Source organism: Haemaphysalis longicornis, unplaced genomic scaffold (assembly GCF_048455015.1).
Source record: "Haemaphysalis longicornis isolate Haplotype H1 unplaced genomic scaffold, Haemaphysalis longicornis Haplotype H1 scaffold_6, whole genome shotgun sequence".
Lineage (NCBI taxonomy): Eukaryota > Metazoa > Arthropoda > Arachnida > Ixodida > Ixodidae > Haemaphysalis > Haemaphysalis longicornis.
Window position 1 is genome coordinate 5185755 of NW_027526407.1, and position 15900 is coordinate 5201654.

Sequence of the window (15900 nt, forward strand, 5' to 3'; positions counted from 1 at the left end):
CTAGAAAAAACTATTTCAATTAAAACTACCAGATTCGGTTTTTTCTCTATGCGCAAGGGGCATTTTAGTTGATTTTTAAATATTGGTAATCTGGTTGCCAGAGGGATGTTGAGTAAACGTTCTTACTCTTATTCGCCTCACTTCATTTCATGTGAACCACCAGACTAGCTGACAGCTCCATATGACCCGCATGTGCACTCGTGGTTTCTCTACAATTTACCGCAGAACCTCTAGAATATTCCTCTCATGAACCGGCCAAAAGCAGTCATGGTGTTTGCGCTTGCCATAGTCTACACGGTGTTTGAGTATTATGTCGATAATACAGTCCTTTGTTGTATGAAACTGCACAAAACACCAAAGTGTTCTCTAATTGGGAATTCAAAAGTACCGATAAACCCAATGCCACGCCCCAGCTGCTTAAGCAATCGCGATCATCATTCAATAATAAGTAACAGGTGCAGCCATTTAGCTTAGGACGCCGGTACCAAATTACAGTACAGCACATCGCTGCACATGGCTTTGTTCTACGAAACAAGCAACCGCAAGATGCAACTCTCACAGGAACAGAGTTATGCCTCTGTCTAGTTTGGGGTTGGCAGGGAGCAATTTAGGGCTAGTTGTCCAGGATCTGGGCAAGTCCAAAGGAGCTGGGCAAGCAACGGTCACAAAAATACGTATTGGGTGCAGTGTATAACTTCGAACTGAGCGTTATTTAAAGTAATAGGCACATGAAGAAATCAGGCAAAACAATACTGCACCAGAAAGAAACAGTAATTGTAAATGACTAAAGCATTTCTAAATTTGCCTACAAATAATCAAATTGTGAATATGCAGTCAATCTCATCTGTACACCTCACCACGTAATAGCGGTGTTATGTACAAATACAGTTTATAGCGATTTATCGTAGGGTGGTGCTTTTTCATACCTTTGTATCGAACAATCCTGAGGGGTAGTTTTAAAACCCTGCTGACATACTTGGCTTCAATGCGTTAAAGGTAGTCTCAAATATAAAATATGACCTCTGATGGAAACATCCAGAACATATCCGCCACCTTCTGGTGGAGCGGAAATAAAATCATCGGAGGGAAGAGGACCAGAAATTGCTGTTACTTAGCGATGGTGCACAATTCTACAACAAAATTGCCTTCACAAATTGCCAAGAGCCTACAAAACTACTGTTCGAAGGGAGGTACAAACACCTTCTTTGAAGAAGACAAAGTCATACAGGCGTTGTTTAGCATAAACGTATGAACACTTTATGAAACGCCCCACAATAAAATCGCAACTGGGCCAAATAGCACGTGGACGTTTCAAGTAAATTTAATTGAGCCTAATCCTGCAGTGTCCTGGAACACGCGGAGATTACTTTTTGCAGAGCGAAATATTAATGAAAGGTGAGTATTTTACCAAGGAAGCAGGTCTAGGATGGACTGACGAGCTCCGGAGCGAGCAAGGCAGGGCTGGGTATGCCTGCACATTGACGTCGCAACCTAAGCTTACGCAGGTGCGGACCGACAACGCAGCGGTTCTTCCTCATCAACACACCGTCAACATGGGTTTTGTCAGCCGTAGCAGTGACCCGCAACTGCTTCTCCTAAGCACCAGCACCCCGCATACACGCCGTTCAACTACCTCAGAAGCGGTGAATTTTTTTGTGCTTCACGGCGTGCCATTTGGGCTTCACGGCCACTATCGGAGCCACAACCCAACTGTGGTACCACAAAAATATATGTCAAACGGGTACACCGCGCCGTGTCTTTAGGAACATACTCCGCGGTAGCCACTTCGAGACAGCTGCGTCTTGTCACCGCCGAATCTTCGTCGGACAAAGTAGGCAATGGGAGTAACTAAGGTTTTATGAACAGATATGAAAAAATTACTTGAGGTTTTTGTTTGGTCAATTATGTTATTTTCTTTTGTTACTTAGTGTGACGTACTGTTTTCATAAAGAGCGAAGAAATTGATTTAACAACGTCGCCCTGTGATTTAGCTTGATTTAGTGCGTGCAGATAGGCTGATGATGATGATGCACATTGTGTTTGCTATAGTTGGCAACGTTTATTCTATAAAGTTTATACTAATGTTTCATTAGTATACATTAGTTTCATTATTTTCATTAGTAATATGCTGTAAATCAATCTTGGAGAAATTAATAGGCCTTCTGTGAGCGGCGGGGTCGAGGGCCCAGGAAGAACTTGCACCCAAGAGATCATTGCATTCAAACGTTTCAGAGAAGGTGCCTAGAAACCCTCCATACAAAGTCTACATGGAGACCTGCCCCTTGGGAGCTGAAAACGACGAGAAAATCTTCAATTAAAAAGAAAAATGTTCGGTTTTAATTCTTCTGCACCAGATATTTTGATTTTAACGAAAATGAAAATACATCAGGCGATCAATATTTAAAATATATGACCAACACATTTAAGCCCTGCAGCCTCCCCGCATGGGGTACCTTGTGTAATCTTTATGACGGTATTGGCGAGACCGCGGACCCCGAGCCCCCATTCTGCCGCTGAAACCGACAATGGTAATGAGTTTGAAGGTGAAGTGCAGGAACCTTAAACGGTGGCCGTCGAAGCCCTGGTCAAGCTCCGGCGCATAGAATCCAGGTCTGTTTACCTGGCAGGATGTTGCGGGACATCTTTAGCTATCAGGGTAAGGCTGACAAAGTGACCCCGTCCGCTGCTTTTATACATACTGGATAGATTTATTTGAATTCCCCAAACCAAATGACCGGCCCCTAAAGGGCCCGCACCGAAGTATCCTCTCCACCCCTTCCGACCATGACAATCCCAATACCTGATAACTACACGCACACCTTCGTAATTGAATTTCTTGAACAAGCCAGGCCTATTGCTTCACATTTCCTGTTCTTGATTTCGAAGTTTCTGGGAAGCTTTCTCAGGTGAATCCTTTAACGCTAAGAAAGAAATAACCGGCGAGATCTTGGTCGAGGTACAGAGTGAGCAGCTGGCCACAAAACTCTTGATGCAGGCCCTTATTGCCGATCTTGACATTATGGCCGATAAATTGACCAACTAGAACAGAGAACTGTACTTCGCAGTCATCAAGAGAGGTAAAAAAAAGACTGTACAAGTACGTCTTGACTCAACATGGCAAAGTTTCGCTAAGAAAGCTCTGAAATCACCCCCTATCCACGTGACTTAAACGAGCTTCTGTTAAAGTGAACAAGGAAATTGACCTAGATTGATCCTATAACGATCAATGTTTTTCACAATTGTGACAGCTTCACTTACTTCATTCGCTCTCGCAAATCACGGATGCAAGTCCTTTACGGTTGTGCACGTTAATACCCGCAGTATCCATCGGCACTTGAACGAATTTCTTCGTATCATAGAAAATACCTATTTTTTCTTGGTGCTTTTGTAATAACTGAAATTATAATAATGACGACATTGTTCACTTTTTTAGGCTTCCGCAATATTGTAGTTCCCCTCTGACACGCCGTGTCAGCAGGGAAGGTGGCCTCACGGTTTTTTAAACGATCAATATGTAACACCATGCTTGCTATCAGGGTCCAGCTAAGCAGAATGCCTGGCACTGCGTATCCCCTTTTCACGTACACATATATAACTTCTTGCCATTTACAGACCAGCCTCCAAAACCGCGAACGTTTTTGTAAGCGATAGAAACAACTTCTTGCTTTCCTTGCCCTTAAATTCTTTTCTTTGTTTGGTTTGTGATATCAAGAGGAATACTTTATCTCCGGTGGACCAGCTCTTCGCGAATATTTAAACGTGCTGGCCAAATCACGTGTTATTTCAACTATCGGCTGCTCTACGCAGGAAGAATACCGTCATGTGAAATAAGTAACTTTATGTATTCACCACATCAACCTAAGGGCGCCTTTTGTTTCGCATCGATTCGGCACTAATCAAACACAAACTGGCCACCCATTTTTTTGTTGGTTGCTATGCTTATTTTCCCGTGTTTAAGAAGGTTCCATCCGAGCACTTGGATATATCTATTCTCGGCGTAGCTAAATTGGAAAGTTTAGTTATTTTTTTACTTAAATACATTCCTTGGAGGGGCACCTCACATGATAATTATTATAAATTTGTTAATGTAACTACGGAATACCACGTACTGCGCATACAAAAATGAAAATAAAAAAAGGAATAATGATTGGCCTTGGCATACCCGTGCCGTTCTTAGGGCATGTAAAGAAAAAGACAAACTTCGGGAGAAGTGTAGGCGCTCACTTTATGCATTGCTCGGAAGAACCTATAGAAAGTGTAAACAAATAAGGTAACTGCGTTACTTCGGTCCGATAAGCGCTCATTTTACTATAAATCCTTCTATGAAACCGATGCAACCCAAAAAAACTTGAGCAACAAATAATAAAAATTTTTTGACATCCTTCCAAACGAGTGTACCTTCTTCGTCACATTACGAGAATTTCGAATCTGCAGTTACTGATTTCAAGGTTCAGTTTCCTAAAACACCTTCGGGTACGCATTGAGCTTGATTCTATCCCTTGTTTCGACACCATCATCAGTTTATGGTCCTCTGGATTCCTTCCTTTCGTGACTTCTTATGACTTGCACAACATATTATTCAGCTTTGAGCCAAAGAAGGTGCCGGATTTAGATGCTATATCTGTCTACAAGTTTCGACGTACTTTCTTGCTCTGGAAAAATGCATTTTTATTTATGCTGAATAGTTACATTGAGCTTGAGTTCCTTCCAGTTGAATAAAATCTGCTGAAAATTGTTACATAAAAATGGCTGTTTTAACAGGTTGCCAACTACAGACACTTTTCGATTTTACTGTTCTCGTTTCTTTTGCCCTCCCCTTTTTCATTTCAGTTTTCTCTTTTTTACCTGCTGTAATTTATAGTGTCCTGACGCTGACTTCCGGGTACAGCACGACGAGCCGCCTGTTTGTCTTGGGCTGACCCGTCATGAACTATGTACCTCTTCGACAAAAAAACATTTATTATTTATTTATTTATTTTCGCTTAGCTCTGGTAAGACATAGATTTGCGAAGCTTCCCAACAAAGTGCACTTTGGAAACATCCTTAAGAACCACAAACAGTTAATTTATGCTTGTATATTTTACATAGACAAGGGCTTGTCAAAGTTATTTCGGCAGTTGCATGGGTTAAGGTATCACACGGTAGTTGTTCAGCCTCTTCGCGTTGCCGTTTCACGTCTTTGCGAATAAGGTGGCTACGATGGCTCTGCGGCCGTGATAGAGCCTCGCAATGACAGGGACGCTGCATTGAAATGTTGTCGTGTCCGAGAAGCACTAAAGACTTTTTTGCGTCACATGGGCCCTGATATTCTGTATTTTTATCCAGTTTAGCGTTGTTTCTTCAAGGCTACCCGTTATCAATGTTAAATAAAGCTTGTAAATGTTGCTCATCGGGAACTGCACGTTTATGGAAACATATTGAGACTGCCTCATTAACCGGGTGTGTGCATATAAAAATACAAAACGATGTCCTTGAAACGTAATCGAAAATGTGACTACGAATTTTGTATAAGAAATCACGTATTGATACAGAATACCATCAAGAAATAATGTTTTTAAATGTGGGAGCGTTTTTTACCCCAAACGAGACAGCCACATATTAAAATGAGCCTGTTATCCGTAACATTGTGTTATGAATATCATCCGCGTACATTTTATCTTCTAAAAAGCCGTCTGAATGATCTTGTGAGAGAATCATTGACGCACCGCCAAGCAAGTTTTGATAGGTGTAATAGAACGAAAATATTAGGCGTGTCTCTGGACGATAACACGGAGGGGTTACCACACACTGAGATGCAGTTGCGTCCTGCTTTCCCCGAACATCAACAGAGACGTTTACACGCTATGTGGTGCCCCGCGACCCCCATGCGCCTCATTTCTCGACAGCGACGTCGAGTTATTTCTCCTTCTAGGTTCTGAGCAGCGGAAATCGCACGCCGAGAAGGACAGCGTAGTGTAAATAACAATGATCTGAACGTTGTCGGGAAAAAATGTTCGATTGTTTTGGTTACACTAGGGTTACACTAGGTTACACTAGGGCGGCATGGGTAATTGTTTTCCAAGCAGCAACGTGCGATTGCGTCCTAGTATGAACTAATAAAAGAAGGCCTTTATGCATACTATTCTGTGGTAGGTTTCCCCCAAACAAGAACAAAGTTAAGCTCCGCCGAAAAAATGCAGGAACAAGTGCACGTGCAAAGATTCTGTACGACGGTAAACAGTGTCGTCTACCGCCCCTGCAAATTTCCTTACATCAAATGGAAGTAACACGTTTTTGTAACTAGCTACGTGTAGTCCTTTTATCCGTATTTGGTTCAGGCATTCCGAATGTTTGTCAATAACACACCTGTTAAAATTATTACGCGAAGAAAAAGTTTGGGGCCTAGGCACAATCCATTTGAAAGAAATAATAAAGTGAGAGGTAATTTTTTTACAGTTAGGACGTGCTTACTCGCCGATCCGTTACTCAAATAGGTAAGCAAAAACACTCCCAAAAACGTATTTGTGCATACTATTTCACTCTTAATTCTTCGACCTACCTGCTCCACACTTCTGGTGAAGTTCTGCCGTTTTTTTTCGGTTTACCTTAGGAAGAGTACCAATCGGCCAGCAAAGCAGATTGTTTATTTGAAGTTTTTTGTAGAATATACCAGAAAACATATTTCTATCTGCCTGGACGTACGGAGCATTGAAATATTAAGAATTCATTGATGGCTTGGGCTGTCTAAAACTGCACGTTGCTGCAGCATTTAAAGATAAAAGGTGGTCCTGGGGCCGCAAATAACTGTCATTTGAACCCACACTGTGCAACGTGGCTCTCAATAACAAGGTAAAAAAGATTTGTTGAAAATAAAGCAAGGTGACCTAATGATTGTGCGCCAACATGACCTCCAACTTTGCATCTGAGCGTGGACGTGGGAACTGTTTGCGGCGTTTGACGCAAAAATGTCTGTTTCAAATACGTCATAAAGCCTTCAGAAGTACTTGGAGTACTCCAAATGCTGAACTGGTATTTGCAAGAACCAATTCATAGTTTGGGAACATTCATTTTTCTTTGCGTGCACGGGTAGAGGGTTTTTGTGTAATCAGCTGAAATTAGTCATATTATGCCACTAAACGTACACGTAACACTTCAATATAGCAAAGGCTGGCGCGAACATATTTGTTGGCAGCTTGTGCTCCCGCTTAAAGACTCATTTTGAGGTGAAACTTGACGAATTGGTAATTCGGGCTCAAAACCATCTCAAATTGACGTTGGTTGGCACCTTGTTCTCATGAAAGAGGCAGTACATGACGGCGTATAGAGAACTAGCGCAAGAATCCACTGATACCAAAATGGGCCACTACTCCTATCGGTATATTACCTATGCCACAGGGTCGTTTCAAAGGCCTTCGGAAGGGCGTTGAACCAATTGTCTATTGAGTGCCCCATAGTAAATACATAGAGAGCAGTTCTGGTAGTAAGTCCAATTGTCAATTAGAAGTTGCCGGGAGCACAGGCATGAATCACGTATAACGATTCTTAAATAGTTAAAATTCACGCCCGCCGTCAACACGTTGTCATCCACCAGACCAGTTTGGTAACAAAAACGGCTCAAACTTGTGTTTTATTTCAACCGTTCACAAAGTCCACAACGTGTCCAGCTGAAGCGACTACACACACACACACACACACGAGGTCGTGTGTTCGGATCCCACCCGGCGGGCATTTTTTCACCACTTTCTTTTCGACTCAAAAAATTCTTCATGTCTTTCTATGACTCACCACAACCTCCCCTTTGCTTTCCGAGGTTTTCTTGACTGCCAATCCTTATTTTCTGTCTATATATCTATATATATCTATATATATATATATATATATATATATATATATATATATATATATATATATTTATACTGTAGCGCCCTCTAGTTACGCGCTCTTAGCCGGCGCCTTCGTGCGGCAGCAAGGCACGAGCAGTTCGATTACGTATGCCTGCCACACTGGTACTCTTTCAGTGGCGCTGCGCTGCGACCCCTCGGTTCCCGACATTGGTGACTCCAGACTAAGACATGACCGACCCCAGCAACCTTGCGTCCTCAGGCCCTCTTTTGCCTGACGCCTCTTCGCGGCTGCTCGACGTCGCAGTCATACAGCTCCATCTGCCCACCTTCGTGCGCAAGAACCCGCCGGTTTCATTCGCCCAGGTCAAAGCAGTCTTCGATCTGCACCGCGTCATCTCGGAGACTACTCGGTATGGCCACTTGCTTTCCAACTTGCCTCTTCAGGTTGCTAATGAAGTGGCAGACGTCATCTGTGCACCTTTGGGTGATGCTCCGCATCTGCGGCTCAAGCAGAGTCTGAGAGCGTGTGTCTCCGGCACCTGCTCACCCACGAAGAGCTTGAAGATCGCCGCCCATCCGAGCAGCTCAACACCATGCGACAGCTCGTGGGCGTGAGCACCGTGGAGTCGAACGGTGCGCTTGTAAAGGAGCTCTTTCTGCAGCGCTTGCCACAGTCCACTCGCATCGTTTTAGCTGCTGCAGGGGACTTGACCCTTGACCGCGCCGCCGAGCTTGCTGATAGAGTTCACGACGCGATTTCCCCTAAGTCGCCACCCTGGCTTCGACAGCAAAATCATCGGCCGTTTCCCGCTTAGAGACTCGGATCAATCAACTCGACGCTTTCATTGAAGCGCTTCGGACGTCTTCTGATCGCCAATGCGGCTCCTCCAACGTCCTGGCCGTCGTTCGTCTTCCCCGGGCAGTTCTTGCTCGCGAAGCCCTCGAAGCTCGTCTATCTGCTGATACCATCGCACTTTGCAGCACCGCGCCCGTCATCGCACTTCCCCATGCAGCTGGTCGGGAAACGCTCCGCGAGATCACCGATGGCGGCTAAGTGACCTCGCCATCCAACCTGGCCGCCTTTTCCTGGTCATGGATCGCATTTCTGGTTTGCGCTTCCTTGTAGACACGGGTGCTGAGGTCAGTGTATTACCGGCCACCAAGGATGAGCGTACTTCAAAGTCACGTGGACCTACGCTTCGTGCAGCGAACTCTACCTCTATCGCCGCGTATGGTCTCCCGTCCCTCACCCTCGACCTTGGTTTGCGGCGCACCTTCCGGTGGGTCTTCGTAGCAGCCGACGTCAATCAGCCGATCCTGGGCTCCGATTTACTCACCCACTTTGACCTAGACGTCAGCATGCGTCACCATCGCCTGATTGATAGCAAGACGTGCCTTTCCATACTGGGCGTACTGTCTACTGTCGTTCCAACTAGCTTCCGCACGCTGCTTTCCTCATGCCTGTACGCAAGAACCGTCGAAGACTTCCCTGTGGGTACGAGACCCTGCAACATAAAGCAGCCGCCCAAGCAAAGCGTTACCGACCACATCGTCACACGTGGTCCACCAATCGCAGTTTGGCCACACCGCCTCTTCGTTGAGCGTCTGGCAACTGCTAAACGTAAATTAGACCACATGCTGGAACTCGGTATTATCCGCCCATCGTCCAGCAACCACGCGTCTCCACTGCATATGGTTCCTAAGTGGAGACTGGCGCCCGTACAGCGATTAGTGGGCGCTCAACACTCAGACTGTCCACGACAGCTATCCTCTACCCCACATCCAGGATTTCACAAGCCACTTGGAAGGGTGCATAATATTTAGCAAAGTGGACCTTGTCAAAGCACATCACCAAATCCCCGTCGAGCTTGCCAATATCTCGAAGACGGCCATCACTACACCATTGGGCTTGTTTGAGTATGTGCGCATGCCCTTTGCGCTACACAACTCAGCCCAAACATTTGAAAGGTTTATTGCCGAGGTGACGCGTGGCCTTCGGGCGGTATTTGCGGACATCGACGTCATCCCAGTCGCGAGTCCTACTCCACAGGATCACGAGCGTCACCTGCGAGAATTGTTTGAACGCCTTCAACAATATGGCCTGGTTGTCAACGCCCAGAAATGCGTCTTCGGGACTTCCGAGCTGGAGTTTCTTGGACATCACGTCCAGGCGCAGGGAATACGCCCTTTACCCTCTCGGGTTCAAGCCGCGAAGGACTTCCTCGATCCTACCAGCCTCCGCCAGCTTCGTGAGTTCTTGGGCCTGGTCAATTTCTCTCGACGCTTTATACCCCACTCCACCAAACTTCTGCATCCACTGACTGAGTTTTTTCGCACAACCAAGAGCTCCTCATCATGATTTCCTGGTCTCCCGAAGCTCGAGTCGCTTTCAGCGCTGCTAAACAAGCCGTCGCCGATTCAGTGCTTCTCATCCACCCGAGAACCGATTTCCCCACTCGCATCATGGTGGATGCATCCAGCGTTGCAATCGGCGCTGTTCTCCAGCAGAGAATCGACTCCGAGTGGCACCCGCTGGGTTTCTTCTCTCAGAAGCTCCAGGCTGCCGCGACACGCTACAGCGTTTTTGGTCGTGAACTGCTCTCCTTTTACTTCACCATACAGCACTTCCGGCACTTTTTGGAGGGCCAGTGCTTTCACGTTCTTACGGACCATAAGCCTCTGGCGTACGTTTTCCGTACGAACTCCTCGAAGTACGTCGCACGGGAACTCCATCAGCTCACCTATATTTCGGAATTCGTGACGTACATTCTGCACATCAAAGGTACCGCAACGAGGCTGCTGACGCGCTTTCACGCATTACCTCAATCGGCAGTGCTGCATGTGCTGTTGACTGGGAACGCCTAGCTCAGGCGCAGATTGAAATGACCCTGAACTGCAAGCACTGCGGGACCACCCGGGTTCCCTCCGTCTACAACTTGTGCCTCATCCGTTCGTGCCTGGCTCACTGTGGTGTGACATGTCAGCGGCTGCGCCTCGACCCTTCGTTCCGGCTGCCTTTTGTCGTGCTTTGTTTCACTTGCTCCACATCTGCCACCCCAGCATCCGGGCCATGCAGCGCCTCATTACACAGCGGTACGTCTGGCCGAGCATCAATACGGATGTCCGCCAGTGGGCCCGTTCGTAGTTCGCTTGTCAGACATCCAAGGGGACTCGCCAAACGAAGACTCCCACGCAGCCTTTTTCGCCACCTAGCTGTCGCTTTGACCACGTGCCTCTTGATTCGGTCGGACCATTTCCTCCCTCCCGTGACTGCTGGTACATTCTCACAATCAGTGACCGCTTCACCCGTTGGCTCGAAGCCGTACCAATTCCCGACATCAACGCGGAAACGGTCGCAAAAGCCTTCGTTTCGGCTGCCCCGGTATTGTTACAACGGATGGAGGCAAGTAGTTTGAATGTCCTCTGTTTACTTTCCTCAGCCGCTTGCTTGGCACTAAACACTGCCACACCACGGCATAGAATCCCTGTGCCAACGGCGTCGTTGAGCGGCTCCATCGCCAGGTTAAAAGTGCTCTCACTGCACGCCTGGATAGAGAGCACTGAGTCAATCACATTCCTGTAGGGCTTCTAGGTCTGCGTGCCATCCTTCGTCGCGACCTCGGCTGTTCAAACTGTGAACTTGTCTACGGCGCACACCTGCGACATCCTGGTGATTTGTTCGTCCTTACGGCCTCGTAGCCCCAGCCGCTTGAGTACCTCCAATGCCTGCAGGACTGCCGGTAGCATCTGCGACCGGTCGCACCTCGGTCTTCTGATCACCGCATCTTTGTGCATACCGACCTGGCGTCTTCGATACACGTTTTCGTAAGGTGGGACGCTGTACAGGAGCCTCTTGCCCCCTTTTACGATGAGCCGTATCGTGTCTTTAACAAGACGCAGAAGTTCGCCACCATCCTGTTGAATGGCCGCGAAGAAGTCGTCTCGGTGGACCGCCTCAAACCGGCCTACCTCGAAACGCCACCCACCGAACTCCGCGCCGACATCGTAGCCCTTGACACCCCACTGCTCGCCCCCAAAACCAACTCCCACCTGCCTTGCCGTCGCGTCACGTTCGACATTCCGTCTGGTCGGGGGGCCCTGTATCGCCTTCTGGTTGGCGCTCTTAGCTGGCGCCTTGGCGCCGGTTATGAATGACGAGAATAAAGAAACGAGCGGCGCGTGCTTGGTGCGTCAACGTGGCACGGGCAGTTCGGTTCCGAAAGCTTGCCCCGCTGGTACTCTTTCAATGGCTGTGCACTGAGACCCTGCGGTTCCTGACAATATATATATATAGGGTTTGGAAATGAGGGGCTCGTTACAAAATGCAGAAAGAAATACCACCAGTTTACAACGCCAAAGAAGGCATATAGGAATGGTTAGACTATTTTTTACCATTAGTAACGTTACATTATTTTTTTTATTAATTACGTGAGAAAGAAAGAAAGAAAAACACGCGGTTCGGTCCCCACTCTGGGCTCGTGTTTTTCTTTCTTTCTTTCGCACGTAATTAATGCAAAAAAATAATGTAACTTCACTAACGGCAAAAAATAGTCTAACCATTCCCCTATGCCTTCTTTGGCATTGTAGACTGCCGGCATTTCATTCTATATATACATATATATATATATATTTATAGAACTTAAAATAGAAAACAGAACTGACATAACAATTAAGCCTACCTATAAAGGAGTAGCGATTGTGATCATGAATACTGTAGGTTACATCTCCGCAACAATCTTACAAATAAGTAATGTTTCTTGGTTTCGGTGCTGTTTCAGCAATAACTTCTGTTTACCTTCTCCCCAAAACACGTGTTCAAAAATTGGTTGGGAGATTTGAGCGTTTGGATATGGCGCATAACCCGGAAGGTAAGCAATACGATTCTGGGGTACGCGTTATTACTCGAACGCACATATCTTTGCCGCTGTTATCACTATTCGCCCCCGCGGACTGGTTACATTTTTGAAGGCTTGCAAATGTATTTTTCCCTCCCTTGCACCTACAGTCATCTTCTAAGACCAGCTACCAAACCATCGGGGTTTATTTTCTCCGTTTTCCCTTCCATCCCGTTGAGAAGCTTGCGTTCTGGTTTGGCTGTTCCCCCCTCCATCCCCCACTGAGCGGAGGGGAGACACCAGCAACGCACAGGTTGTCGCTGAGCTGCAAAGTGGCAGCTCTTAAAAAATACCTGAAAACTCGGCCTAACGCCCCGTTCTCCGAAGGCGTCCGTCCGGCGAGGGAACGGTGGAAAGGTGTCGGACCATTTCCATCTGCACGACCACAAAACGTCCTTTAACTCTCTCAGCTCCCAGAACGGGCCCATAAACGGGCTGTAAAATGCCTTTTTCGCACTTTCCGAACATATGGCGGGACACTCGCTTTCAATCAACGGAAACGCGATCCCTCCGAGTTTCTGGGCGTTATCATAGTGACGGCTAGCGGCGGAAGGTATATTGCCTTATCTCCTTTGTTCTATAACCCCACGTTCGGACGCTGTTAAGCTTTTCGCGTTTCCGCTACCACTCGAATTCCATTTCAGTGCTCTTTCGTCTCCCTTTTCTGCCTTTTTTACCCAACTATCTTGGCATCTTTCTCTTCGCTGTTCATTTTTTGTTCATTCTTCTAATAAGGAAGATTCCCGCTTCGTGTTTCTGTTATTCACGTATGTTTATGTGTGGTACCGCTGGCCATTCGTAAACCCGCTTTCCACTTTCGAAATATATGCTCTCTTCCGAAGCGACCGAAGCCATCATTCCCATAGAAGACTTGTCGAAACGTCGAAATAAACCCTCCGCTGTTGCTGTTACCGAGGTTTCTTACTTTGTGTTCACCAAGCCTTGGGCCCCATCGCCAGCATGCCAGTTGTTTCAAGACCGGCCCCCGGCGCACCCTTGGAGCAGCAACTCACGCGGAGGTTCCCCAAACACTTGCCTACCTCTACAGTGATCGGAAATTCACAGACTCGTTACCTTCACCAGCACTTCAATCCGTATGACACAGCGGCCCCTGCATTCATCACCATTCGAGGGTTGACCACGTTCGAGATAGAAAGTGAGCTTCCAGGCATTCCAAGAACCATGAGAACACTGGTGTTCCACGTCGGTAGAAGCGAGCTGGAGCATTACGGCTGCGATGAGACCCTTCGCCGTCTTTGCCGACTCGAAAACAACACCCTTCGCACCAGACCGGAGCTCCAGAAGTTGGTCGTGTCTAGTGTGTTGCCACGTCACACCAAACGCCGGCTTGACCGACCAAACGACCACTTCGTGAAGTGGTTTAATTGGGAAGCCCGCAAATTCAACAAAACAATCCGGAGCTACTGTCGTCGCCCAGCCAAAGTGACGTACGAGGACTATCAGTGTGGCTCACTCCCGCCCCGTCGTTTCCTGGCTGCGGACGGGCTTCACCCCAACTTCCTAGGAGTCGCTGTGATGCCGCAAACTTTGAGGGGTCTTTTCATACGGGATGCAACAACGACGGCACCCGGGTGGTCATCAAAAGCGGCCACTGCCAGCATTCACTCGCATTACCAACCTTGAACCCAGACCAACAGAGTTCCGGTTCACGACGCCGCGTCAATTGAGCAACGCATCCCCGATCATCATGCCAACCAGGAGAACATCAATGCAGCAAGCCCCGCCGCCACAGCGGAGAACCCCGAAGACCGCCGCCACCCCCCCATTGTGGACATGGTTCAAGTGCCCTTTTCCGGAGTTCTGGCAGAAAACATCGACATGGAGTTTGCGCCAATCGCCCAGAGCATGACGCCCGGAACACCTGTGCAACAACCCCGCTCCATATTGACGAGCGATAACCTAACCCAGTCGCCCACACCTGCTCCCCGCATTAGGACCGATTGATATGTAAATGGTGAGTACGGTTCGGTGCCTACATTTTTACAGCGCCACATTGCTGTTACCGAGGTTTCTTACTTTGTGTTCACCACGCCTTCGGCCCCATCGCCAGCATGCCAGTTGTTTCAAGACCGGCCCCCGGCGCACCCCTGGAGCAGCAACTCACGCGGAGGTTCCCCAAACACCCGCCTACCTCTACAATGATCGGAAATTCACATACTCGTTACCTTCACCAGCACTTCAATCCGTATGACACAGCGGCCCCTGCCTTCACCACCATCCGAGGAGCGACCACGTTCGAGATAGAAAGTGAGCTTTCAAGCATTCCAAGAACTCTGAGAACACTGGTGTTCCACGTCGGTACAAGCGAGCTGGAGCATTACGGCTGCGATGAGACCCTTCGCCGTCTTCGGCGACTGGTAAACAACACCCTTCGCACCAGACCGGAGCTCCAGAAGTTGGTCGTGTCTAGTGTGTTGCCACATCACACCAACCGCCGGCTTGACCGACCAAACGACCACTTCGTGAAGTGGTTTAATTGGGAAGCCCGCAAACTCAACGAAACCATCCGGAGCTACTGTCATCGCCCAGCCAAAGTGACTTACGAGGGCTATCAGTTTGGCTCACTCCCGCCCCGTCGTTTCCTGGCTGCGGACGGGCTTCACCCCAACTTCCTTGAAGTAGCTGTGATGGAGCAAACTTTGAGGAGTCTTTTCATACGGGATGCAACAACGACGGCACCCTGGTGGTCATCAAAAGCGGCCACTGCCAGCAGACCCTCGCCTTACCAACCTGGAACCCAGACTAACAGAGTTCTGGTTCGCGACGCCGCGTCAATTGAGCCACGCATCCCCGATCATCATGCCAACCAGGAGAACTTCAATGCAGCAAGCCCGGCCCCCACAGCGGAGAACCCCGAAGACCGCACACACCCCCGCATTGTGGACATGGTTCAAGTGCCCTTTTCCGGAGTTCTGGCTGAAAACATCGACATGGAGTTTTCGCCAATCGCCCAGAGCATGACGCCCGGAACACCTGTGCAACAACGCCGCTCCATATTGACGAGCGATAACCTACCCCAACCGCCCACACCTGCGCCCCACATTAGGACCGATTGATATGTAAATGGTGAGTACGGTTCTGTGCCTACATTTTTACAGCGCCACATTCCAAAAATAAGAAAACTTGCTTACAAACGAATTAGACATGATCTTCATAAATCA